General features: G+C 43.7%; 1 protein-coding gene across 10 annotated transcripts in view; it reads left to right on the forward strand.

Annotated features, from left to right (window-relative positions):
• Positions 1 to 1,322: 1,322 nt before the first annotated feature.
• Positions 1,323 to 24,563, forward strand: part of CHD8 (chromodomain helicase DNA binding protein 8) — a 68,089-nt gene continuing 44,848 nt past the window's right edge. For 4 of the 10 annotated variants that reach the window (XM_037987574.2, XM_007990741.3, XM_037987578.2 and 1 more), the window contains exons 1-2: positions 20,481 to 20,573; positions 20,802 to 20,866. The gene's annotated coding sequence lies outside the window, so the exon portion shown is untranslated. Of the gene's footprint in view, positions 1,426 to 20,480; positions 20,574 to 20,801; positions 20,867 to 24,563 lie in introns of those variants that run through there. The other 6 variants (XM_037987576.2, XM_037987579.2, XM_037987582.2 and 3 more) reach the window with 5 other exon arrangements.

A 24,563-nucleotide genomic window follows, 5' to 3' on the forward strand; every position in this document is an offset into this window, starting at 1 on the left:
AATTTTGTGTGTGTGTGTGTATATTTTTAGTAGAGACGGGGTTTCACTATGTTGGCCAGGCTGGTCTCGAACTCCTGACCTCAGGCAATCCACCCGCCTCAGCCTCCCAAAGTGCTGAGATTAAAGGCGTGAGCCACCGCGCCCAGTTTAAGGCCAAGTCTTATCACTCATATGACTCCTTAATGGCTCTGAGCTACTATGTAATACCATGCAATTATGTTACTCCTTGAGAAATTCCTTTAATAATCTGGAAGGATTCCCTCACTCACAACTTTAAAAAAGAGATTTCTTGGCCAAGAATGGTGGCTCACGTCCGTAATCCCAGCACTTTGGGAGGCCGAGGTGGGCGGATCACTTGAGGTCTGGAGTTTGAAACCAGCCTGACCAACATGGCGAAACCCCGTCTTTACTAAAAATACAAAAATTACCTGGGTGTGGTGGTGTGCGCCTGTAGTCTCAGCTACTCAGGAGGCTGAGACAGGAGAATTGCTTGAACCCGGGAGGCAGAGGTTGCAGTGAGCCGAGATCGCCCCTCTGCACTCCAACCGGGGTGACTGAGCGAGACTCCGTCTCAAAAAAGAAAAAGGAATTCCTCCTTAAATCCTGTTCTTGATTTCCAACTGATTCACAGTGCCCCTACTGGAAAATTTGCAGTGAATCATAAAGATTAGTAGCACCTAGTATAGATACATGTCCTGATATTTTGAGTGAGCTGGCCATAAAGGATTACCCTAGGAAACTGTAACTTTCACTGTCATTAGAATTATTTTTTGCTTATTCGATTTGTTAAAATTGCTTTACTCCTACAGTTAAGTGAGAGGGTGGTGGTGGTTGCCCGTAACCACATACGGCATTATTCCAAGGGTTTCACGTCGTGACTGAGGGGCATCCTGAGTGTATACAGAGAGTATGTTCGGGCTGGACCTAGATAGTCGGACACAACGCCGACAGGGGCTTCAGATTCTTTAAGCACTCTCACCCCGTCCCCGAGTCTGCGCCAAGATGGCTTCCCAGAAGTAGGTAACTAAGTGTTATTTTAGTTCAGAGCGCCCCCAATGGCGGGGGTCAAATATAGATGCCGAGGGGCCTGGTCGCCTGTGAACTGAGCCGTCAGAGGCGAGCCGCCGCCAGATTTTATTTTCAATCAGGCATATTTGTGGTCGCCTACGTACCCGTCTCATCCTCCTAGGACCTTCCACTCTCAAGAGACTTCCTGGATGGCGCTCACATTAGCTCGCTGGAAGAGGCCGGGCTTCGGTGCTGCCATTGGCGGATGGGAGCGCAGGGGGGCGGAGCCTAGGGAGAATGGACTACTAGCAAGCTAGATTGAGGCGAGGGCTGGCCATGCTCCGCCGGAAGGCGCCTTGTTCTCGGAGAGGGTGAGTTGAAACACTGCCTGGAAAGGAAGCACCAGGACTTGCACAGGTAAGCTTCCCGCTCACACCCGCTCCTCAGTGCTGGGCCAGGAGTCAGCAAAAGCTGAGGCTCTCAGAGATTTGATTTAAGTAACTCCTCCTCCTCTCTCTTCCACCCCCTGCTCGCCCCCTAGTTGGGAGGGATCAGGTGCGGGGTGATGCTCTGGACTGAACCAGTCTCCTTTGTGAGAGGTCGGGGGAGAGGGTGGCTGCCGGGCCGAGCCGCGAGGGACTGCCTGGGACGCTGTGGAGTTTTTAGGGCTTGTCATTGCATTACTGGGCGTAGTGTAGATTGGAGGCGGCGCCTTGTTCTCCTCTCTTCAGAGAAGGGAAAACTCGCCGGCCCCGTTTGGTTACTCCATACTTTGGATTCAGAAATCGGTGGTTAGGGTTTTCTACTTCTTTTTATTGTTCTTTTTTCTTCTGTATTTTAATAATAAAGGTGGGTAGGAAAGCATGGGGTAAGCGTATGCAGATTTTTACTTATTCTCAGGTGTAAGTTTTGTGGGTCTCCTGGGAGTGAAGAGCAGGCTGTTGGAGAATGTTTAGAGATGGTGGGAAGACAGGAGCTCAAGCCTTGGATCTTCCTTGACAGGTCTGCAGAACTCAGTGGTTTACTTCACTGATAGAAGACCCCTCCCCCTGCCTTGGAGCGAATGCAGTTTTTTTATTTACCTGTCTCTAGTGTCGCAGGGAATTTCCCTGCAGAAGCTGTGCAAATGCAGCAGTCTCTTGCTTTTTAGGCGACAGTCTTGAAGTGATTAGGGTCTTCACAGAAAAGGTATATAGTGGACCGATCTCTTTTGTATCGCTAAGCAAAGTGAGCCATAAGGCAGAGATTTAGAACTCTGTCTTTTTCTATTAAAGAATAAAGAGCGGAGCGCCCCAAACACAAGCCAGGGGAGCTGCCTTATCAGTGTCTGCTCCATCCTCTGCCATCACACCAGTGTCTACAGATCGTTTCATCTCCATGCTTTTCTGAGTTTGTCGACTCAGGCAAGGATTCTCAGCCTAGGTTAGCATCTGCTGAAGTCATCTGGTATGGGGCACATTACATATCGAAAGTGAGTTTGTGATTTGGATAGTGTCCTGTATTAGTTAATTAGATCATGTTTTCTGCTTAGGAATTTCTTTTGTATTGGTCACCCAATAGGTTTCAGAACAAATCCTAGTCAACCTCATAGAGCAAGATGTGAGAAACTTATTTCAAGTACTTGGAATTATCCCAACCCTTAAAAAAAGAGTTATGATAAGAAAAACATTTTCCATGTAAGAAGACCTTCTGCTACAAGAGAGGCGTGCCAGTGGATCTGAAGGCAAGTGAAAGACATTGGCCAAAGAGAGAGTAGGCATGTGTGAAGAGACAGGCTTGGGAGAAGGTTTAAAACTGAAATAGTGGGCTAGGCGCCGCGGTTCACGGTTGTAATCCCAGCACTTTGGGAGGTGGAGGCGGGCGGATCACTTGAAGTCAGGAGTTCGAGACCAGCCTGACCAACGTGGTGAAACCCCGTCTCTAAAAGTACAAAAAATACAAAAAAAAATTAGCTGGGCATGGTCACATGCGCCTTTAGTCCCAGCTACATGGGAGGCCAAGCCATGAAAATCGCTCGAACCCTGGAGGTGGAGATTGCAGTGAGCCAAGATCGTGTCATTGCATTCCAGCCTGGGCGACACATCGAGAGCGAAATAGCAAAGGAGTAATGGATTGGGATAAGGGATATAATGGAACAATGTATGAGTACTTGAACAGTTTTTGTATTCTCCATGTTTGATCTGTCCTGTGCATCTGCTCTTTTGATTTTGTCAGTTTTCCTTTTTTTGAGACAGAGTCTTGCTCTGTCACCCAGGCTGGAGTGCAATGGCACGATCTGGGCTCACTGCAACCTCTGCCTCCCAGGTTCCAGCAGTTCTCCTGCCTCAGCCTCCTGAGTATCTGGGATTACAGGTGCTTGCCACCACACTTGGCTAAGGTTTTTTTTTTTTTTTAGTAGAGACGGGGTTTCACCGTATTGGCCAGGTTGGTCTTGAACTTCTGACCTTGTGTTCCTCCTGCCTCGGACTCCCGAAGTGCTGGGATTACAGGCATGAGCCACTTTTCTAAGCAAAACTACCACATAAGATTAATTTGTGGGTGTCAAAACAGTGTTTGCTTACTGAAGAAATAAGATTTGGTATTCTCATCTGTGAAAGGACTGTAACATTCAGATGAATATTAAATATTTTAGCGAGCTGTTTGTCTACAGCTCTGAAAGAGTTAAGCTATGTTCTGAGCTTACATCCAGCCTCATACTTGTGAGGAAAACGGAAGACAAACATTTCTCTGAGTCTCCACTTTCATCTCTAGAAGTCACTCTACTTCTGTAGTTGCATTTGAGCAAGTCCTTGATCTGCAGGTCTTTGCATGACCTGTCCTTACATTACTGTGACCATTGTGGTATAATATTCACTATTTTACCTTTAGCATTTGATTCATTGATAGACTATCATGTTTCTTATCTCACTTTATTTATATCCCCTCTTTCATCATCTATGATCTTTTATTCTTTTACCTCTCCAAGTTGGTGATCTTTTCATCTTCCTGTGATTTTTTGCGCTTTCCTTTTTGCTTAATTCGCTGACATTGTACGTTTTTGCTTCTGTTTAACTGAAACCTTTTAGGGAATGTAAAGGGGCCCTGATGTTCAAGGTGTGGTCTTTCTTTGGTACCTAGTACCCAAATGAGAGTTGTGTTTCTTTCTTAAGAGACGGGGGTCTTTGCCATCTTGCCCTGGCTGGTCTTGAACTCCTCGGCCCAAGTGATGCTCCCACCTTGGCCTCCCGAAGTGCTGGGATTACATGTGTGAGCCACCACACCCAGCCTGACAGTTGTATTTCTTTTTTTTTTTTTTTTTTGAGACAGAGTCTCTCTGTCACCCAGGCTGGAATGCAGTGGTGCTATCTCTGCTCACTGCAAGCTCTGCTTCCCAGGTTCAAGTGATTCTTCTTTCTCAGCCTTCCGAGTTCCTGGGACTACAGGCGTGCACCACCACACCCGGTTAATTTTTGTATTTTTAGTAGAGACAGGGTTTCACCATATTAGCCAGGCTGGTCTTTAACTCCTGACCTCGTGATCGGCCCGTCTCAGCTACCCAAAGTGCTGGGATTACAGGTGTGAGCCACTGTGCCCGGCTGACAGTTGTATTTCTATGTAATGAAGTTGTCATATGAAGTTGTTTTTTTGTTGTTGTTGTTGTTTTTTTTGAGATGAGTCTTACTGTGTCACCCAGGCTGTAGTGCAGTGGTGTGATTTTGACTCACTGCAACCTCTGCCTCCTGGGTTCAAGTGGTAGCTGGGGTTACAGGCATGTGCCACCATGCCTGGCTAATTTTTTATATTTTTAGTAGAGACAGGGTTTCACCATGTTGGCCAGGCTGGTCTCAAACTCCTGACCTCAGGCTGATCTGCCTGCCTCAGCCTCCCAAAGTGCTAGGATTACAAGCATGAGCCACCACACCTGGCCTGAAGTTTTCTTTTACCTGAAGTTTATTTAACATTTATTGCATTCTGGCTGGGTGTGGTGGCTCACGCCTGTAATCCCAGCACTTTGGGAGGCCAAGGTGGGCATCCTAGCCAACATGGTGAAACCCCGTCTCTACTGAAAAAAATACAAAAATTAGCTGGGTGTGGTGGTGCGGTCCTGTAGGCCCAGCTACTCTGGAGGCTGAGGCGGGAGAATCGGTTGAACCAGGGAGGTGGAGATGGCAGTGAGCTGAGATCACATCACTGCACTGTAGCCAAGAGAGACTGTGTCTCAAAACAACAGCAAAACATTTACTGCATTCTAGATTTTGTCTTGGATAACCTTTTTCTCCTTTAATCTCTCAGTTTTGTGTGTGAGTAAACTTTAAATGAAACTTTAAAGTTTTTTTTTTTTTTGAGACGGAGTCTCGCTCTGTCGCCCAGGCTGCAGTGCAGTGGCCGGATCTGAGCTCACTGCAAGCTCCGCCTCCCGGGTTTACGCCATTCTCCTGCCTCAGCCTCCCAAGTAGCTGGGACTACAGGCGCCCGCCACCTCGCCCGGCTAGTTTTTTGTATTTTTTTTAGTAGAGACGGGGTTTCACCATGTTAGCCAGGATGGTCTCGATCTCCTGACCTCGTGATCCGCCCGTCTCGGCCTCCGAAAGTGCTGGGATTACAGGCTTGAGCCACCGCGCCCGGCCGAAACTTTAAAGTTTTTATTGTATTTGTATTGTAAAATAAGTCCACCTCTTTGTAGTTACTTAATGTTTTGCATTTAAACTACAAAGTATCTTAATCTCCGAGGTTTCTCATTAAGCTGTTCTCTAGGTAACATTTCTTTTGCCCTTTTATTATCAATTATATAGTTTCCATCCTTCACTAGGCCCTTAGTTTGTTAATGTAACATGAAGCAAAATGGTCAACTTCAAAATATCTTATTTGCTGCCTTCAGGTTGCAGCAGAGACTTAAAGCATGTAATTTCTACCCATTAATTGTATGGTGCAAAATAATAAAAATTCCAGCAGGCATAGATAGAAATTAGCCTGGCATAAATAATTACTTTTTTTTTTTTTTTTTTTTTGAGACCAAGTCTCACTCTGTTGCCCAGGCTGGAGTGCAATGGGGCGATCTTGGCTCACCACAACCTCCGCCTCCCAGGTTCAAGTGACTCTCCTGCCTCAGCCTCCTGAGTAGCTGGGACTATAGGTGTGTGCCACCATGCCTGGCTAATTTTTTGTGTTTTTAGTAGAAACGGGGTTTCACTATGTTGGCCAGGCTGGTCTCAAACTCCTGGGCTCAAGCTATCCTCCTGCTTCTGCCTCCCCAAGAGCTGGGATTATAGGCGTGAGCTACCGCGCCTGGCTGATAATTACTTTTACATTAGTCTTCAGCAGGGAGAGATCCAGGAATATATTTTAAGCAGTGGAGCAGTGTAGGGATCTTAGACAACATTCTAGCCTCTTCAAATTCAGATTCTCCTGTAGTATATTCTCACTAGTTTGTTTGGAAAGAGCTTTCAGAACTATGATTTACTGTTATGTGTAATTATTAAGAAAGAGTTGACCTTGTCATTTTAAGAAGTGAAATATCCCTGATTTTCTTTCCTTTGTATATTAATATATTAATATGTCCATAGATATTTTTTGTATATGACTTCATTTTATTTATTTCATTTTAAAAAGATAATTAAATAGCATGCTACTGAAACTACCAGATAATTTACCAGGACTGTGCTTCATTGCTCCCTTGTATGTTAGCACCTTAAATGTGATAGTGCCAATCCTTTGGGTAGTGTCTCAATATTCCAGTGATTAGTAATTTCCTAATAACACCTTTTTGTTTTCAGAGTCTGTAATTCTTCTAAGACTATGTCAGTAGCTTTCCAATACAGGATATATAGTAACTGAATTTTTAATTTTATTTGAGAGAAGGATACTCAACAGCTATAAGGTCTTACACATTTTTTTTCTGTTTTTGCTTTGTTTGTTTTTGTTTTTTTTAAGAGACAGAATCTTGCTCTGTTTGTTATGTAGGCTGGAGTGCAGTGGTGCAATTATATAGCTCACTGCAACCTCAAACTTTTTGGCCCAAGTAGTCCTCCCGTCTCAGCCTCCCAAGTAGCTGGGGTTATAGGCCGGCCCATATCACAGTGCTCAGCTGGGAGTTGTAAAATGTTTAAGGTTTCTCAAATTGTCTCTTGTGTTATTACAGAAACCTTTGGAATTTCCTGCTTTCTTTTTTTCTTCCACTACATACTTTGGGGATGCACTATATCTTTGGGGATTATTTCTTTGGGACGTGGTTATTTAGAAGAACATTGTCATATTAGTGATATGGGAATTTCTTTTGGTTAGTTCTAGAAGAAACCAATGATTTCTATAGTTTGGCTGCCTATTTACATAGACCCAAATCATAACAGAATTTCGTGTATGAAACATGATTTTGTCAGATACACATATATCTAAGTAAACAGCATGAATAGTAGGTGTTTCTGGATTTTTGAATTTTTTCATCTTTTTTTTTCATTTTCTGTTGCTGCTGCACAAATTAGTGGGTTTTTGAATAGGGGCTAGCAAGTTACATGAACATTGAACTTTTACTCAGTATTTTTCATTTCTTCTACTCAGTACCCAGTCATTCTTGTTTTCCCCACTTTCTGGGTGTGGGGCACATTGGTCAGTTCTTCCTTAATTTGCATATCAATTCTCCTATAAAATGTAGTGCTTTTGTGTGTTTTACAAATGTGACTGCTGTTGGGACCTTTTTTAAATGAAATTTTAAATATATAGTATAGCAATGGTTACTTCTTTTCACTACACTCCTGAAAGTCATGGGAGTCAAAAACTAAATAAGCTGGATCTGGGCATGTGAACTGCCAAGGGACAATCTAGTCATTTGGAAACTGAAAGTTACCACAAGCAGGTATTGTGAAGTACATGGAATACTTAAGAAATAGACACTGACATATTCCTACAAACATAAAAGTGATTAGTTGAATTACCTGGGATGTGACTCTAGATCACAAGTGCTGGTTGAAATCTGTTTCATGATTATGATGTTAAAGACTTGTGCTGCTTTCTCAGCACGGTAGTACTGGAGTGCTTTCATCCTGCCCAGCAGTCCTGCCATGTAATTGTGAAACTTTTACATCTATTTCAGTATCCCTCCATTCTGCCTAACAGATCAGCTCTGCCAAGTCTCTGAGGAGTAATTTTGCTTTGAGAGAAGCCTTCAGTGGTACTGTTTTAAAATATTGGATGGAGAATAATAAATTCCTTTTTATTTGCCTGCTATGTGCCAAGCATTGTATGTTATCTTTTAATTTTTAGAATAACTCTGAAATGTATGTGGTGCTAGTTTCATTTTACAGGGAAAATAAAAAGAGACTGTGAGGTTAGGTAACACAACCAAGGGTAAGAGGAACTCTGGTCTGACTTCAAAGCCCCATTTATTATCCAGCCTCCCTCCTTTTAATTTATTTAATTAATTAATTTATTTATTTTGAGACGGAGTCTTGCTCTGTCGCCCAGGCTGGAGTGCAGTGGTGCGATCTCGTCTCACTGCAAGCTCCGCCTCCGGGGATCCCACCGTTGTCCTGCCTCGGCCTCCCGAGTAGCGGGAGGTGGTGCCTGTCACCACTCCCGGCTAATTTTTTGTATTTTTAGTAGAAAGAGGGTTTCACCATGTTAGCCAGGATGGCCTCAATCTCCTGACCTCGTGATCCGCCCGCCTCGGCCCCCCAAAGTACTGGGATTGCATTCGTGAGCCACCGTGCCCGGCCCAGCCTCCCTCCTTTTAAAAATTCAGTGCTGGGCCAGGCGCGATGGCTCACGCCTGTAATCCCCGCACTTTGGGAGGCCGAGGCAGGCGGATCATGAGGTCAGGAGTTTGAGACCAGCCTTACCAACATGGTGAAACCCCCGTCTCTACTAAAAATTAAAAAAAAAAAAATTAGCTGGGTGTAGTGGCGCGCCTGTAGTCCCAGCTACTCAGGAGGCTGAGGCAGGAGAATCGCTTGAATCTGGGAGGCGGAGCTTTCAGTGAGCTGTGATTGAGCCACTGTATTCCAGCCTGGGCGACTGAGTGAGACTACATCTCAGAAAAAACCAAAACAAACAAACAAAAAAGTTCAGTGCTGACCCCTGTGTGCAAACTGTCTTTGACCAGAACACTAGACAGGTAGGTAGGTATTCAGTAGCCTGTTAAAGCTGTGCCTTTAGCAATTGTAGAACCTTGAGAATGTAAGATTTATTTTTGTCTTTGTATCTCTGTTAAAAGGGAAAAGAATAAATAGTTTGTTTCTTTTATTTAACTTAGTTATTTTGAAGATAAGATTATGTGAAATACTTTAAGCTGTACAGGGGAAAATGACTTGGTCAGTCTTGCATGTAACTCACTTTTTTAGCCAATGCAAGTCAGTTTAGCCCATTAAAATTTCATGAATCCCATGTCACTGGGGTCAGTTTTTAGGCACAAGTCTGATAATAACAGTGCTTTATGGTGTTTCTCTTCCCACACATACGCTTTTAGCATAATTATTGCAGTGAAAACAATTCCTTATAGCCTCCGGTTGAATTAAGTAAATATTTATATTTTTCTATTAGGCTGAACACATTTATGTGTACTTGGCTCAGTTAAAATAGGGCATGCAGGAATGCATGTGGGGGAGCATGAAGAGGACAGGAATCTGTTACCTAAATTAATATATATTGTTACTATGTTGGATACCCAAAAGTGGTAGTATAAGGTGAACATTGGCCCAGTTAGAGATTTCTCATCTAGAACACAGAGTATTATTTTCACCTTAGTGACCATGAGCCAGTGAAGAGCAGCTTCTCCAGATCTAGTCCAAACTTGACCTAAGTCTAATGTTCCGCAAAGATTAGGCTCTTATTTTCTGTCTTCAGACTTAGGCCAAACCTTGAGGATTTTACTGGGAAAAAAATCTGCAATGAGGTTGACTTAGAAAAAAAGAAAAGAATCTGTGCTCTGTTTTTGAGTCATAAGGATATAGTGTCATCCGGCCGGGCGCAGTGGCTCACACCTATAATCCTAGCAATTTGGGAGGCTGAGGCAGGTTAATCACCTGAGGTCAGGAGTTTGAGAGAAGCCTGACCAATATGGTTAAACCCCGTATCTACTAAAAATACAAAAATTAACCAGGCATGGTAGTATGTGTCTGTAATCCCAGCTATTCAGGAGGCTGAAGTGGGAGAATCGCTTGAACCCTGGAGGAGGAGGTTGCAGTGAGCCGAGATCGTGCTGCTGCATTCCAACCTGGGCAACAGAGGGAGACCCTGTCTCAAAAAAAAATAAGAAAAAAAAAAGGATATAGTGTCATCCATTCACTTCTGACCACAGCTGGAATTGGTCACCATTGAGGCATTATAGTCCTAAACCTAATGGGGTAACTAACATTTCATTACTGTCAACAGCGAGTACCTCACTCTAAAAAACAGTCTTTTATGTGTAGTGCCATACAACCCCTTTTGTTCTATGTAAAAGCTGTGTCTGCTACAGCTACTAAAAAGTGAAGGTGCTTGTGATTTTATGATACTACTTCTGGATGTTTCTAGTAGGAAACTGCTACTGCCCTTTTGCTGTCATGCAGTCTGAGTGAGGGAAGCCATTGCTTTGGCTCAGAAACCTCTCTCCCACACACCTTCGACTAGAAGTTCAGTGCATTCCTTCAACAAAAATACATTGAATGCCCATTACCACCTGATAAGCAAAGGGAATACTGTAATGGACAAGCCATACGCAAGCCCTTACCCTTGTGGAACTTGCATTCTAATGGGGAGAGGGAGTAGACGTCAAACAATTATATAATCAGTTATTCAATCTCTACAACAAAGGAGAAGTACTGGATGTTATAAAAGAATTTATAATGGGGCATGTAACCTAGAGCATAGTATAGTACAGTGGTTAAGAATGTGTCTTCTGGAGCTACACTGCCTAAATCTGAATCTGGTGCCACTTTTCACTAGCTGTAGGATATTGGGCAAGGTATTATCTCGTTGTGCCTCAGTTTCTACATCTGTGAAATAGAGATAGTTATTTTGGTCTTGTTAAGAAAATTAAGTAAGAGGCCAGGAGCTGTGACTCATGCCAAAGTAATCCCAGCACTTTGGGAAGCTGAGGCCGGCCGATCACTTGAGGCCAGGAGTTCCAGACCAGCCTGGGCAACATGGCGGAACCCCGTCTCTACCAAAAATGCAAAACTAGCTGAGCATAGTGGCGTGTGCGTGTTGTCCCAGCTGCTTGGGAGGCTGAAGCAGAGGAATTGCTTGAGCCTGGAAGGCAGAGAGAGGTTGCAGTGAGCCGAGATGGTGCCACTGCCCTCCAGCTTGGGTGACAGAATGATACCCTGTCTCAAAAAAAAAAAAAAAGAAAGAAAATTAAATATGTTAATACGTTTTCATTGCTTAGAAGAGTGCCTGGCATGTAATGTACATTCAACAATTTTAGCTGTTACTAGTTTGGGAAATCAAGGAAAACTTTTTTCTTTTCTTCTCTTTTCTTTTTTTTTTTTTTTGAGATGGAATCTCACTGTGTTACCCAGGCTGGAGTGCAGTGGCATGATCTTGGCTCACTGCAACCTCTGCTGCCCGAGTTCAAGTAATTCTCCTGCCTCAGCCTCCCGAGTAGCTGGGATTACAGGTGCCTGCCACCATGCCCAGCTAATTTTTGTATTTTTAGTAGAGACGGGGTTTCACCATCTTGGCCAGGCTGGTCTCAAACTCCTGACCTCGTGATCCACCCACCTTGGCCTCCCAAAGTAATGGGATTACAGGTGTGAGCCACTGCGCCCAGCTCACTTTTTTTTTTTTTTTTTTTGAGACCAAATCCTGCTCTGTCGCCCAGGCTGGAGTGCAGTGGCACGATTTTGACTCACTGCAACCTCTGCTGGGTTCAAGCAATTCTCCCACCTCAGCCTCCCGGGTAGCTGGGATTACAGGCACACACCACCACGCTTGGCTAATTTTTTTTTTTAATTTGTTTTTAGTAGAAATGGGGTTTCACCATGTTGTCCAGGCTGGTCTTGAACTCCTGACCTCAGGTGATCCACCTGCCTCAGTCTCCAAAGTGCTGGAATTACAGATGTGAGCCACCACACCTGGCCAGGGTTTCACCATCTTGACCAGGCAGGTCTTGCATCCCTGACCTTATGATCCACCCGCCTCGGCCTCCCGAAGTGCTAGTATTGCAGGCGTGAGCCACTGCGCCTGGCCCAACTTTTTGTTGAAATGAGCTCTGAAGGATAAATAAGAATTAAAGTGGCAGAATGGAAGAGAACCAGTTAGAAGGTAATTGCAATAGTCCAGGGAAACGAAGATGGTAAATTGAGCCATCTTTTGAGCCAAAGGGTAATAAAGGCAGAAGTAGATGGATTTGAGGGATATTTAGGAGGTAAAGATGGGAATTTAAAATATTGGGTATGGGTAGTAAGGTAGGTTTCTGGTCTGTGCAACCATAACTGGATAGGAGATGCTGGAGAATGATTACCAGTTTGTGTATGTGCACATGTGGTGGTGGGATGAGGATGGGGGAACTGGAGAGTCTGCCAAGAAAAACTATGGAGTAAGCAGAGGGATACACAGATCTAGAGTTCAAAGGTGACATCTTGCCCAGAGATGTGAGAGACATAAGCATATAATTTATTGAAGAAAATAATAATAATTGAGGTGATGTATTGGAATTAGACATCCGTGAAAAGGAAGTATAGAATGAAAAGAAGGCCTAGGACCAAAGTGAACTTCAATTAAAGGGGTGGTATAGGAAAAAAGTAGCAAATAAATGGTTTAAAAAAAAAACAAAACAGTAGTTACATAGATTGAAGGAAAACTTGAAAAGTGTGGTGTCCTGTAAGCCATGGGAAAAAAATACATTTGAGGGTGGGAGTAGTGTTTTTGCAATTTTTATGACCCTTCCTTGGATCCTTTAGAGTGTGAGGTCTCACCACTCAAAATTGGATACTAGTGACATAGAACATCTAGAACAGGCTTAGGCTGACCGAAGCCATTTAGTTGAACATGATCTTCAGACTCTAGAATCTAGAATGTAGCTATTCCTGTTCACCTTAAATTAGATTTAATATAAAGGGAGAGAGAGCTAGAGGGTGCACTCAAGCTCATAGGTACCAGCCAACCGAAGCTAAACTATTTTGGAGGCCATTAATCTAGGTAGTGATCCTCTCTCAGGCTGATTACTATATGCTGGGTACAGATATTGGCAAAAACAACGTCTTCTCCAATTTGTCCAACAACGTTTGTCCAGTACCTACTAGGACTTAGCAGCTATGTGTCAAGTACTGGGCCTGTTGTTTCATTAATCCTCATAAATGTCCCTGTAACTTAATACTGTTATCTACTTTATGTAGAGGAATGAGCTAGACTCAGAAAAGTTAATTTTCTTTCTTTTTTTTTTTTTTTTTTTTTGAGATGGAGTCTTGCTCATCGCCCAGGCTGGAGTGCAGTGGCGCGATCTCGGCTCACTGCAAGCTCCGCCTCCCGGGTTCACGCCATTCTCCTGCCTCAGCCTCCCGAGTAGCTGGGACTACAGGCGCCGCCACCTCGCCCGGCTAGTTTTTGTATTTTTAGCAGAGACGGGGTTTCACCGTGTTAACCAGGATGGTCTCGATTTCCTGACCTCGTGATCCGCCTGCCTGGGACTCCCAAAGTGCTGGGATTACAGGCGTGAGCCACTGCGCCCGGCCAGAAAAGTTAATTTTCTTGATGGGACAGAAATTTGAACCCAGGTCCCTTGCACTTCAAAGCTCATTATTCCATGTACAAATGTAAGTAAAATATAAAGTAAAAGATAATTATCCTAAAAGAGGACTATACATAATGCTATGAAAACTCACATGGACAGATTACTTCTGGTTTGACAGTGGAAAGTAGGTATCAGAAAGGCTTTCAATTATTACATCCAGTGGACATTTTAAAGTTCTTATATTGTTGGACATTTTTGCTTTGTTTGATGTAATTGATCACTCTTCCCCTGCAAATTTCTACTCTCTGCCTCTGTGACACTGCACTGTCTTGTTTCTCTAGCTGTTTTTCCCTACCTGCTTAAGAAGGCATTATTCTGATTCTTAATTTCTGATGTTCTCCTGGGTTCCTCCTCAGCTTTTCTCACCCCACTAAAAATCTCAGTTGGGTCTCCAGCTAAGTGTTTTCTTTCTTTTTATTTATTTATTTATTTTTTTGAGACGGAGTGTCACACTGTCGCCCAGGCTGGAGTGCAGTGGCGCAATCTCGACTCACGGCAAGCTCCACCTCCCGGGTTCACGCTGTTCTCCTGCCTCAGCCTCCTGAGTAACTGGGACTACAGGCGCCCGCCACCACGCCTGGCTAATTTTTTCTATTTTTAGTAGAGATGGCGTTTCACTGTGTTAACCAGGATGGTCTCAATCTCCTGACCTCGTGATCCGCCCACCTCAGCCTCCCAAAGGGCTGGGATTACAGGCGTGAGCCACCGCGCCCGGCCTAGCTAAGTGTTTTCTTTATCCTGCATAGTGTTTAGTTTCTTAAAAAAATAGTTATTTACAGTCAAAACCTAAAAGATTTTACATAAAACTCTACATTTCTGACTTTTGGAAAATCTGAAGTTTTCTTTCAACCTTGAATATGTGTTTCCATTTGGCAGGACTTAATTAGAGGTGAATTGCAGCTACATTCTTTGGAATGGATATGGGTTCTCCAGTTCTTCACGGACATTAACATTCTCTTGTTTCTCCCAACAATATTTGTGCAGTTGTTCTCTTACTTTCTTCCTTTCTTTCCTTTCTCCCCTCTCCTCCCCTCCCCGCTCCTCTCCTCTCCTCCCTTCTCCTCCCCTCTCTCTTCTCTCCTTTCTGATAGGGTCTGTCACCCAGGCTAGAATGCAGTGTCATGAACTTGGCTCACTGCAGCCTTAAGCAATCCTCCCGCCTTAGCCTCCCAAGTAGCTGAGACCACAGCATGTGCCACCATGCCTGGTTCATTTTTTTTTTTAATTTTATTTTGAGACAGGGTCAGACTCTGTTGCCCAGGCTAAAGTACAGTGGCATAGTCTTGACTCACTGCAACCTCAGCTTCCCGGGCTCAGGCAATCCTCCTGCCTCAGCCCTCAAAACAGCTGCGTCTATAGGCCTGTGTCACACGCCTGGCTAATTTTTGTATTTTTTGTAGAGACAGGGTTTCGCCATGTTGCCCAGGCTGGTCTTGAACCCTTGGGCTTAAGCAATCCGCCTGCCTCCACCTCCCAGTGCTGGGATTACAGGCATGGGCCACTGCACCCGCCCTAATTAAAAAAAAATTTTTTTTTTTTTGTAGAAATAGTGTCCCTTTGTTACCCAGGCTGATCTCAAACTCCTGGGCTCAAGCAATTCTCCAGCCTTGGCCTCCCAGCCTTGCAGTTTTTCTTATCCTTGGTCTGCTCTTCACATTCACTGGGTAATCTCCACTTTTACAGCTACCATTTAGTTGCTAATAACTATCAAAATCTATCTCCAAGCCGGACTTTTAGACTCATACATCGACCTCCTACTGAATGTCACTACTTAACATACTATAGGCAGCTCATTTTCGATATGGCTAAACTATTCCTCTTTCCCTCTGAACTCCAGGTTCTACTGATTTTTTATCCCCTAAGTGTTTCTGGCTTTGTCGTTTCCCTCCCATTATGATTTTTAAAAGATCTTAGCAAAAGGGCAATAAAAAAAAAATTCCATCACTATCTTTTGAATCATATTGCTATAATTTAGGCCCTAATCATTGTGTTAGGATTCTTGGTTGCAAACAACAGGAATCATCTTTTGGCTAACTTTTTTTTTTTTTTTCTTTGAGCCCCGAGTACGTTTAACCATTGAGGGCCAGGAAACTGACTTTCTTTTGGCTAACTTAAGCAGAAAGAAAATTTATTGGAAGGATATTGAATGGCTCAAAAAAGTAATGGGAATGTTAGAGAACTTGGTTTAAAGAATGGTATGAAATCAAAGAAGGGAAGACCGGCCGGGCGCGGTGGCTCAAGCCTGTAATCCCAGCACTTTGGGAGGCCGAAACGGGTGGATCACGAGGTCAGGAGATCGAGACCATCCTGGCTAACACGGTGAAACCCCGTCTCTACTAAAAAATACAAAAAAACTAGCCGGGCGAGGTGGCGGGCGCCTGTAGTCCCAGCTACTCGGGAGGCTGAGGCAGGAGAATGGCGTGAACCCGGGAGGCGGAGCTTGCAGTGAGCTGAGATCCGGCCACTGCACTCCAGCCTGGGCGACAGAGCGAGACTCCGTCTCAAAAAAAAAAAAAAAAAGAAGGGAAGACCAAAGAGAAGGTCAAGGTCACACCACTGACCAGTCTATATAGGATGCTACAGTTGGACTCTAGTGTCTGCCATTGCCAAATATTTTCTAACTGGTTGGTCCTGGGTCTTTGCATTACTCCTGCAAAGTCAAGACTTCCCCAGCAGGAGTATCCACTTCAAGTAGCCTAGGTCATGTGCAGGCATACTTCTTCTTTGCTGGGAAGGGGAGGAGGTGATTGAGCCCTATCTCCCCAGGCTCCATATGGGAAGATAAGATCCAGCTTTCCATGGAAAATATAGGAAGGGGCCTTTTGGTTGCTGAGCAGAAAAAAAAACCCAGCAAATATTCACTATACAACTCCTTTCTGGTCTCTTATAACAGCCTCCTCACTGCTTCTGTGTCCTGTTTCCTCTCACCCCCTAAAGCCAGAATTAGCTAAACAACATGTAATTTTGATTACGTTATTCCATGTTTCAGTGGCTCCTAATCCACCTGTAAGAAAATGTCTTAAGGTCGGGCGCGGTGGCTCAAGCCTGTAATCCCAGCACTTTGGGAGGCCGAGACGGGCGGATCACAAGGTCAGGAGATCGAGACCATCCTGGCTAACAGGGTGAAACCCCGTCTCTACTAAAAAATACAAAAAACTAGCCGGGCGAGGTGGCGGCGCCTGTAGTCCCAGCTACTCGGGAGGCTGAGGCAGGAGAATGGCGTAAACCCGGGAGGCGGAGCTTGCAGTGAGCTGAGATCCGGCCACTGCACTCCAGCCTGGGTGACAGCGAGACCCCGTCTCAAAAAAAAAAAAAAAAGGAAAAAAAAAAGAAAATGTCTTAATATGTTATTCAAGGCTCTCCACGCTCTGGCCGTTACCTATCCCTTCAACTTCGTTTCCATCCAGTTCCTTCTTTGCGATTTACACTTTAGCAAGGCTGAACTACAGAACTAGAGTTTCCTGTACATGTCTCATGCTGTTTCTCATTGCTGTGCTTTGTTTTGCCTTCCCTCTTACTGTCCCTGTTGCCTGAATATCCCTTTCTTACAGCCCACCTTTCCCTTCCACTTGGTAACTTTTCTTCATTGTTTAAGAAACTACTTTCTTGGCTGGACGCAGTGGCTCACGCCTGTAATCCCAACGCTTTGGGAGGCTGAGGCGGGTGGAACACCTGAGGTCAGGAGTTCGAGACCAGCCTGGCCAACATGGTGAAACCTCATCTCTACTAAAAATACAGAAATTAGCTGGGCATGGTGGTGGACACCTGTAATTCCAGCTACTCAGGAGGCTGAGGCAGGAGAATCACTTGAACCCAGGAGGCAGAGGTTGCGGTGAGCCGAGATCGCACCATTGCACTCCAGCCTAGGCAACAGAGTGAGACTCCTTCCCAAGAAAAAAAGCCGGTCAACATAAAAAAGAAACTACTAAGCCCCTGCTGGTCTTATTGAATGTATTACCTTGTATTATAATTGTTTTTATTTGTCACTATTGTCATACTGCCTACTCTTTACCCTCTTCCCACATACATACACAAATGCACTCTTACTTACTGTGAGTTGAGGGTAGGGATTATGTCTTATTTGTTTTTGGATTCCTAATACTAGCAGATTACTTGGCATGTTATGTACTCAATACATATTGAAGTAATAAATTAAGAGGCATTTGATGTTGAACTTAGAGGACAGTAAGTAAGATTTTGGTAATGCAAAGAAAGATGTGTGTAATTTGAAGGCAGCAATATTAGGCTCAGATCAGAAAAAACACGACAATAGTAATTTGTCTTTTTTTGGCTAGCAAGTATATGTAGACGAATAGTGGAAAATAAGACTGGAAAGATAAGATGTTGTCTTAAGTAATTGGGAGCCTTTGAAAATTTTCAAGCACGAGTCTGATTTGGCCATTCTGTGTTTTAGGATATTAATCTGGTTGCAGAATGGATTAGTAGGGTGAGTAGAGAGATTATTTATGAGGCTTTTCTCTTATACAAGCAACTACATAAGTAAGGGAGATGGCAGCAGAAATAGGAGTCAGATGTATGAATCCTAACTTGCCACTTAGTTTCATAGTCAAACATTCAACTCTCTAAGCCTCAGTTTTCTCATTATACCCTAAGAAGGTTGACATAGTCTTTGGCAGCTCCAAAATCTTTGTTATATATTGTAAGAGAATAAGTGACACTTGGCAAATGATTGGATGGTGGCTACAGGGGGAAGTTTTAGAGACTGTTGAGGTTTTGAGCCACAGTAAATGGGAAAACAGTATTGCTGTTTACAGGAGTGGTAATTAGGTGTTTTTAGCGACAGTGGTAATGCTAGGATCTTTAAAAATAGGAGATCTAAAGCAAGTTGATTTACCTAATTTGTGTCCTTAGAGTATGAGAAAATAGGATTTCAATGTTGAGGATACTTTCAGAGGAAACTAATGATCAGGAGATAAGCCGCCCCCCCCCCCTTTTTTTTTTTTTTTTTCTTTTTTGAGACATTATCTCGCTCTGTTGCTCAGGCTGGAGTGCATTGGCATGATCTTGGCTCACTGCTGGATTCAAGCAATCCTCGTGCCTCACCCTCCCCAGTAGCTGGGACTACACGTGGGTGCCACCACTCCCAGCCAGTTTTTGTATTTTTAATAGAGATGGGGTTTCACTATGTTGGCCAAGCTGATCTCAAACTCCTGGCCTCGAGTGATCTGCCCACCTTGGCCTCCCAAAATGCTGAGATTACAGGTGTGAGCCACTGCACCTGGTCTTTTTTTGCTCTTTTTTTTTTTTTGGAGACAGAGTCTCACTCTGTCACCAGGCTGGAGTGCAGTGGCATGATCTCGGCTCACTGCAACCTCTGCCTCCTGGGTTCAAGTGACTCTCCTGCCTCAGCTTCCCAAGCAGCTGGGACTACAGGCGAATGCCACCACGCCCAGTAATTTCTGTATTTTTAGTAGAGATGGAGTTTCACCATGTTGACCAAGATGGTCTAGATCTCTTGATCTCGTGGTCTGCACACCTCGCTCTCCCGAAGTGCTGGGATTACAGGTGTGAGCCACTGCGCCCGGCATCTTTCTTAATTTTTTTTTTTTTTTTTTTAAAGAGACTAGGTCTTACTATAATGCCCAGGCTGGTCTCAAACTCCTGGGTACCGGCAATCTGCCCACCTCGACCTCCCAAAGTGCTGGGATTGCAGGCATGAGCCACCACTGCACCTGGCCAAACTGCTCTTTTTAATAACAGTGTACTTACTGGGCGTGATGGCTCACGCCTGTAATCCCAGCACTTTGGGAGGCCGGGGTGGGTGGATCACTTGAGGTCAGGAGTTCGAGACCAGCCTAGCCAACATAGTGAAACCCTGTCTCTACTAAAAATACAAAAATTAGCTGGTGGCAGGTGCCTGTAATCCCAGCTACTTGGGAGGCTGAGGCAAGAGAATCGCTTGAACATGGGAGGTGGAGGTTGCAGTGAGCCAAGATTGTACCACTACACTCCAGCCTGGGCAACAGAGTGAGACTCTGTCTCAAAAAAGAAAAAAAAAAAAGTTTGGTGGATTTAAGCTTGCACACCATCATTCTGGGGTTGACTAGTCTCACTGGGAACTAGAGTGATTTCAAGTGACATCGCTAAGTGGACACTGATTAAAAGGTCAAATGGGCTGAGTTTCAAGAAATGGGAGAACAGGAAACCGAGTTTAGAGGGTAAGGAGTGTTTGTTGCGAGGGGGCTAAGGGTCGGGAATTGTTAGAGGGCCCCAGGAATTACTGTCTAAAAAGTCATATTGGTATCGAAGGGTCGGAGTGTCAAAAATGCGGCAGCCTTATGTGTTGTGGCAGAAAGAGTGCTTTAAAAGGCCCCATATTCCAACTGGGCTGACTCCCACGATGGAGGGAAGAAGATTTGGCCCCTTTTATTAGGTAGTGGGATTCAGTGTAGTCACTACAGGAGAGGGGGTGACAGGGCTGCTAGAAGGCCAGGGATTCAGAGGGAGGCGGAGCTGGCCTAGCGCGGAACCCTCCCTCCCAAGTTTATACTCTTTAGGGTGAAGAATACAGTGTGGATGGTAGGGAATTTAATCCCCAGGACTGGTTTCGCGTACTATGAGACTGTTCCTCTGGCCAGCCCCCTTTTTTCAAGCAAGCTGCAGGCTTCGCCTCGGCCCTAGAAACCGGATAGGCCTCTCCGTGCGCTCTCAACCTAACCTGCGGGGGAGGGGGAAGGGAGCTCCTCGTAGTCCCGCCCTTTGCGCTGTTTTGCGTCTTCTCGCCTTTGGTGACTGGCAGTGCGCTCTAGCCAATGATGGCGCGGGGCGGGCAGGAGCATCAGGTTAGGTTGCACAGGAGGAGGGGGAACTGGTGCTGGAGAGACAGGGAGAGGGGCGAACCGGCCCCCCACAGCCGCTGCAGGTAAAGCCACCTCTCTCCTCCACTGGGGTGAGGCACGGCTCCTTTTCTCCTTCAGGGCTTGTCGGGCTTCTCAGCCTGCAGCTTCCGCCCTAACATTGCTCCTACCCCGGGCATCCACACCCCCCACCCCCCGCATCTTCCCGTCTTGGCCATCCCCACCCTGGAGGGCACCCCCGCTAGCTCCTTACCTCAAGTGCATGTACCTAATTTCCATTTTGGGGTCTCCAGTTACCAGAAATCTTCCGCCTCTGCTCTATGGACCTTACTGGCACCAACCCCGGCAGTATGAGCAGGTAATGTACCCGGGTCCCCCCCACCCCCACCCCAGTCGCGTTTTCCTCTCCATCAACCCCTCACTTCCTCACCTCGCCCTTTCCCTTTTTTCATTTGAGTACAGAGTCTCTGTAGTTTCTTCTTCCCCCCCTGAAAATACATGTCTTTAGCTTTCGTAGTTGTCTATTTTGCTTTTCCGATTTATTCACAAGGTCTTACTTTACCAGCCTTATTTTCCCCCAGATGACCATACCCTTGATTGAGGTGTGAGTGCTTTCTCTTTCAGTAATTGGAAAACAAAAACAGAGTAGCCACACATTTGGTAGTGAGAATGGTGAAGATAGAGAAAATGGCCTAGGATCTTGATCTACTTAGGAAATCTGAGTGGCTCCAATTTGGTCCTATGTCTTTCCATCCTGATCCTTTGCTGACCCTAAATTGTGATTGCATTCACTTTGGGTGTTTATTTTTCATTTCTGTGTAAGATTTGAGACCCTTAGTGTCTCACAAATGTCTTCATGGTACAGTTTTAAAATACTTCCCTTTTAAAATTGTGTTGGTGATTTTCATTTTAGCCGTTTGGATTATTTTATTTTCAAGATATTTCTCATTTAAATTAAGCTGCTTCTACCCATCTTATGTTTCAGTAACATGTACTTATGTCTCTCTGCAACTGATCTTCTTGAAAGGATACAGTTTCCAACAACAAGATTTATACTTTGAAGTAAATAAAATAGTTTATTCTTTTCCGAACCTTTGAGCAGCTAGAGGTTAAGTGGTCATGAGTGGTACTTTCTAAAAGTGCACATTACAGAAAGAGGTCAGCATTGCTCAATACTGCATTCGTTCATTGTCTTCTAAGAGGTTGTCACTACAGAGAAATCTATAAGTGGGCAATAGATATCTGTAGCTCATTTTACATAATTTTATCTATTAGATGACTGAACTAATCTCTTCTAGTGTTTCTCATCCCTCATAAACAGTAAATTATGATAATCTCCTTTTGAGAGGCTATAGGAAATCTTATCCCATCCCAAAGATATTGGTAACTCTGCCAAGCCAGGAATGTTTCTTTCTCTGCCCCCTACTCCTCACATGTGTCTTTTACAGATCTTCACTGGCCAAGAAGGCTTTGTCCAGTGTTAATAAATATAAATAGCCTAAACAATGAGATGTAGTTTTTTCACTTGATAAATATAAAATTATAATACTGAATGCACCTTTAAAGAACTACACATTTATCTCCACCCTCAGTTTCCAGAAGCCCTTCTTAAGGACCTTAGTCTCCATCCCCTGGTTGAGAATCACTGCTTTGTTGAAAGGTATGGACAGATCGAGATGGAAAAATATAGGGTAGAATTAAAACAAAATACTTTCTTATAGGACAGGCAGTTTATTATCGAAATGGGCAAGGTTGAGGAATAATGTAAAATAAGAATGAGAGACTTGGGACTCTAGATTTCCAAAAAAAATCAAGAACTGTATTAAAGGTGGTAAAGCTGCAGAAGAACATCAGTTTACCTGTCTCAAGGGGAAGCAGTAGTTTCACCTTTAAGAAGGAGATAAAATAAAGGGCTGTGCTGGCATATATAATAAAGTATTTTTCTACAGGTTATTGGATTGTTATTTGGTGATTCTAGATAGATGGCCTTGGATTTTAACCTTAACTGACTAGTTTGTTACTTTTCCCTTCCGCTGCCATTCCTCACCCCCGACATGCCCTCCAAGATTTCTGTCATGATTCTGGTCATTAGTTTGTAATTATGGAACGTGACTCCACTAAATTTTGTCTTTTGAGCACATACATGTGTTTCTCTTTTGGGGGAATGGTGGGCCAAGACTGGCTTTTCATTCTTAATGTGATAAAAGTTGGTATGACTTATTTATCTAGGCAGTTACTTTGCCTTGAAACCCACTTAACATCTGTTCATTTTTGCTACTAGGGTTTGAATCAAGGAAAGAGAATTCATGAGATGGATGAGAGGATTCATGAGATGGATGAGCTTGGTAGAATAAATAAGCCATTTGTGGATATAGCCAGAGTAACCCACAAATAGTAGTAGAAGGAGGGTTAAAAAAAGTTAGATGTATGTTGGGAGAAGGTTTAATCTTGTAAGACTCAAGGACAGTTTAAAGATGGGAGCTAGAAAAGAAGTAGGAGACTAGGATAAAAATATGAGATGAATTGGGTCAGTATAGGTGAGATGATGGGACTGAGAAGTAATGATACTTGGTGGCAAGGTTTTTAAATTATTAGGCATAGACCAAAGTAGGAGAAGCAGAAATTTGATTCGAAAATTGGGAAGGAGAGATAAATGATAATGCATTGATCTTTAAAAAGCTTATACTAAGTAATATGGGGGTAAGGAGATTCATCAGAAACCATTAGCCTTGTTTCTCCTATTTTAAAAAAAAAAAAAATCTAGGCCTAAAATTGGATCATTATGGGGGAAAGGAAGAGCATTAGAATTAACAAATAGCAAGGAATCATGGAAGTAACAAAATACTCCATGGAAGAAGGAGCAGGCTATAAACTATTTGCAACATAAACTTCTATTTAGTAGAAACTTTCGGTGTGGTGGCTCAGGCCTATAATCCCAGCACTTTGGGATGCTGAGGTGGATGGATCACCTGAGGTCGGGAGTTTGAGACCAGCCTGACCAACATGGAGAAAATCTGTCTCTACTAAAAATACAAAATTAGCCGAGCGTGGTGACGCAGGCCTGTAATCCCACCTATTCGGGAGGCTGAGGCAGGAGAATCGCTTGAACCCAGGAGGTGGAGGTTGCAGTGAACTGAGATCGCACCATTGCACTCCATCCTGGGCAACAGGAGCGAAACTCTGTCTTGAAAAAAAAAAAGAAAAGAAACTTTCACTGTTGTTTTTATATTACTCCTAGCTGTAGATATTTTAACTTCTGATGGTGAATAGAGAATGAGAAATAATTGGTGCCAAACTGGAAAAAAGTTGATGATAATGGGGAAGAAATTTATTAATATCAAGTTATTGAGTAGGTTTTCGTTAAATCAGGAAACATTCATAACTTTTCTGATTGCCATTTTGAGTAATTTGGAGGCAAATATTAGATATGAGAGGCTGGAATGAGCTGGTGGAATAGCCTAGCCAGGAATGGGAGATGGTATGGATCTTGGGTTGAGATATGAAAAGTATACAATTACTAAAGCAAGGAAGGTCTTGTTTAACATTGTTGGAGCTACCATATATACTTTGTAATTTTGACTCGTGTGTTTATTCTCTTTGTCTGTGTTGGAGTGTCTGATCTATTAACCCATATTATATTGTTTTATAATGATAAGTGAGATGGGTTGGGAAGGAAAAAAACATAGCATGGGGGGTTTTATGGAAAAGTCTCCTTCAGTCAAGGACTGTGTCCCTGAAATTTCTTATCTGGTGTCTTCCAAAAGTTAGGAGAAATGGTCTTACCAAGCAAGACTTTCCTGTATTGTCAAATATTGTCATCATATACAAAGAACAGATATTTCTTTTCCATATATTTGGGTTATATGGTGACATACTTCCCTGTCTTTGATAGCTTTTCCTTTTTCCACTAGTTTCATGAACTTAAAACCCTAGGCATGGATTTTGTAAACCTACTTTCAGCCATTCATAAGACACGTTTTCAAGATAGGAAGCTTTTTACTATCTCATGTTAGAATCAAAGAATACCATTTAGTTTCTGTGAGGATCAAATGGTT

Source organism: Chlorocebus sabaeus, chromosome 29 (assembly GCF_047675955.1).
Source record: "Chlorocebus sabaeus isolate Y175 chromosome 29, mChlSab1.0.hap1, whole genome shotgun sequence".
NCBI classification, from domain to species: Eukaryota; Metazoa; Chordata; class Mammalia; order Primates; family Cercopithecidae; genus Chlorocebus; species Chlorocebus sabaeus.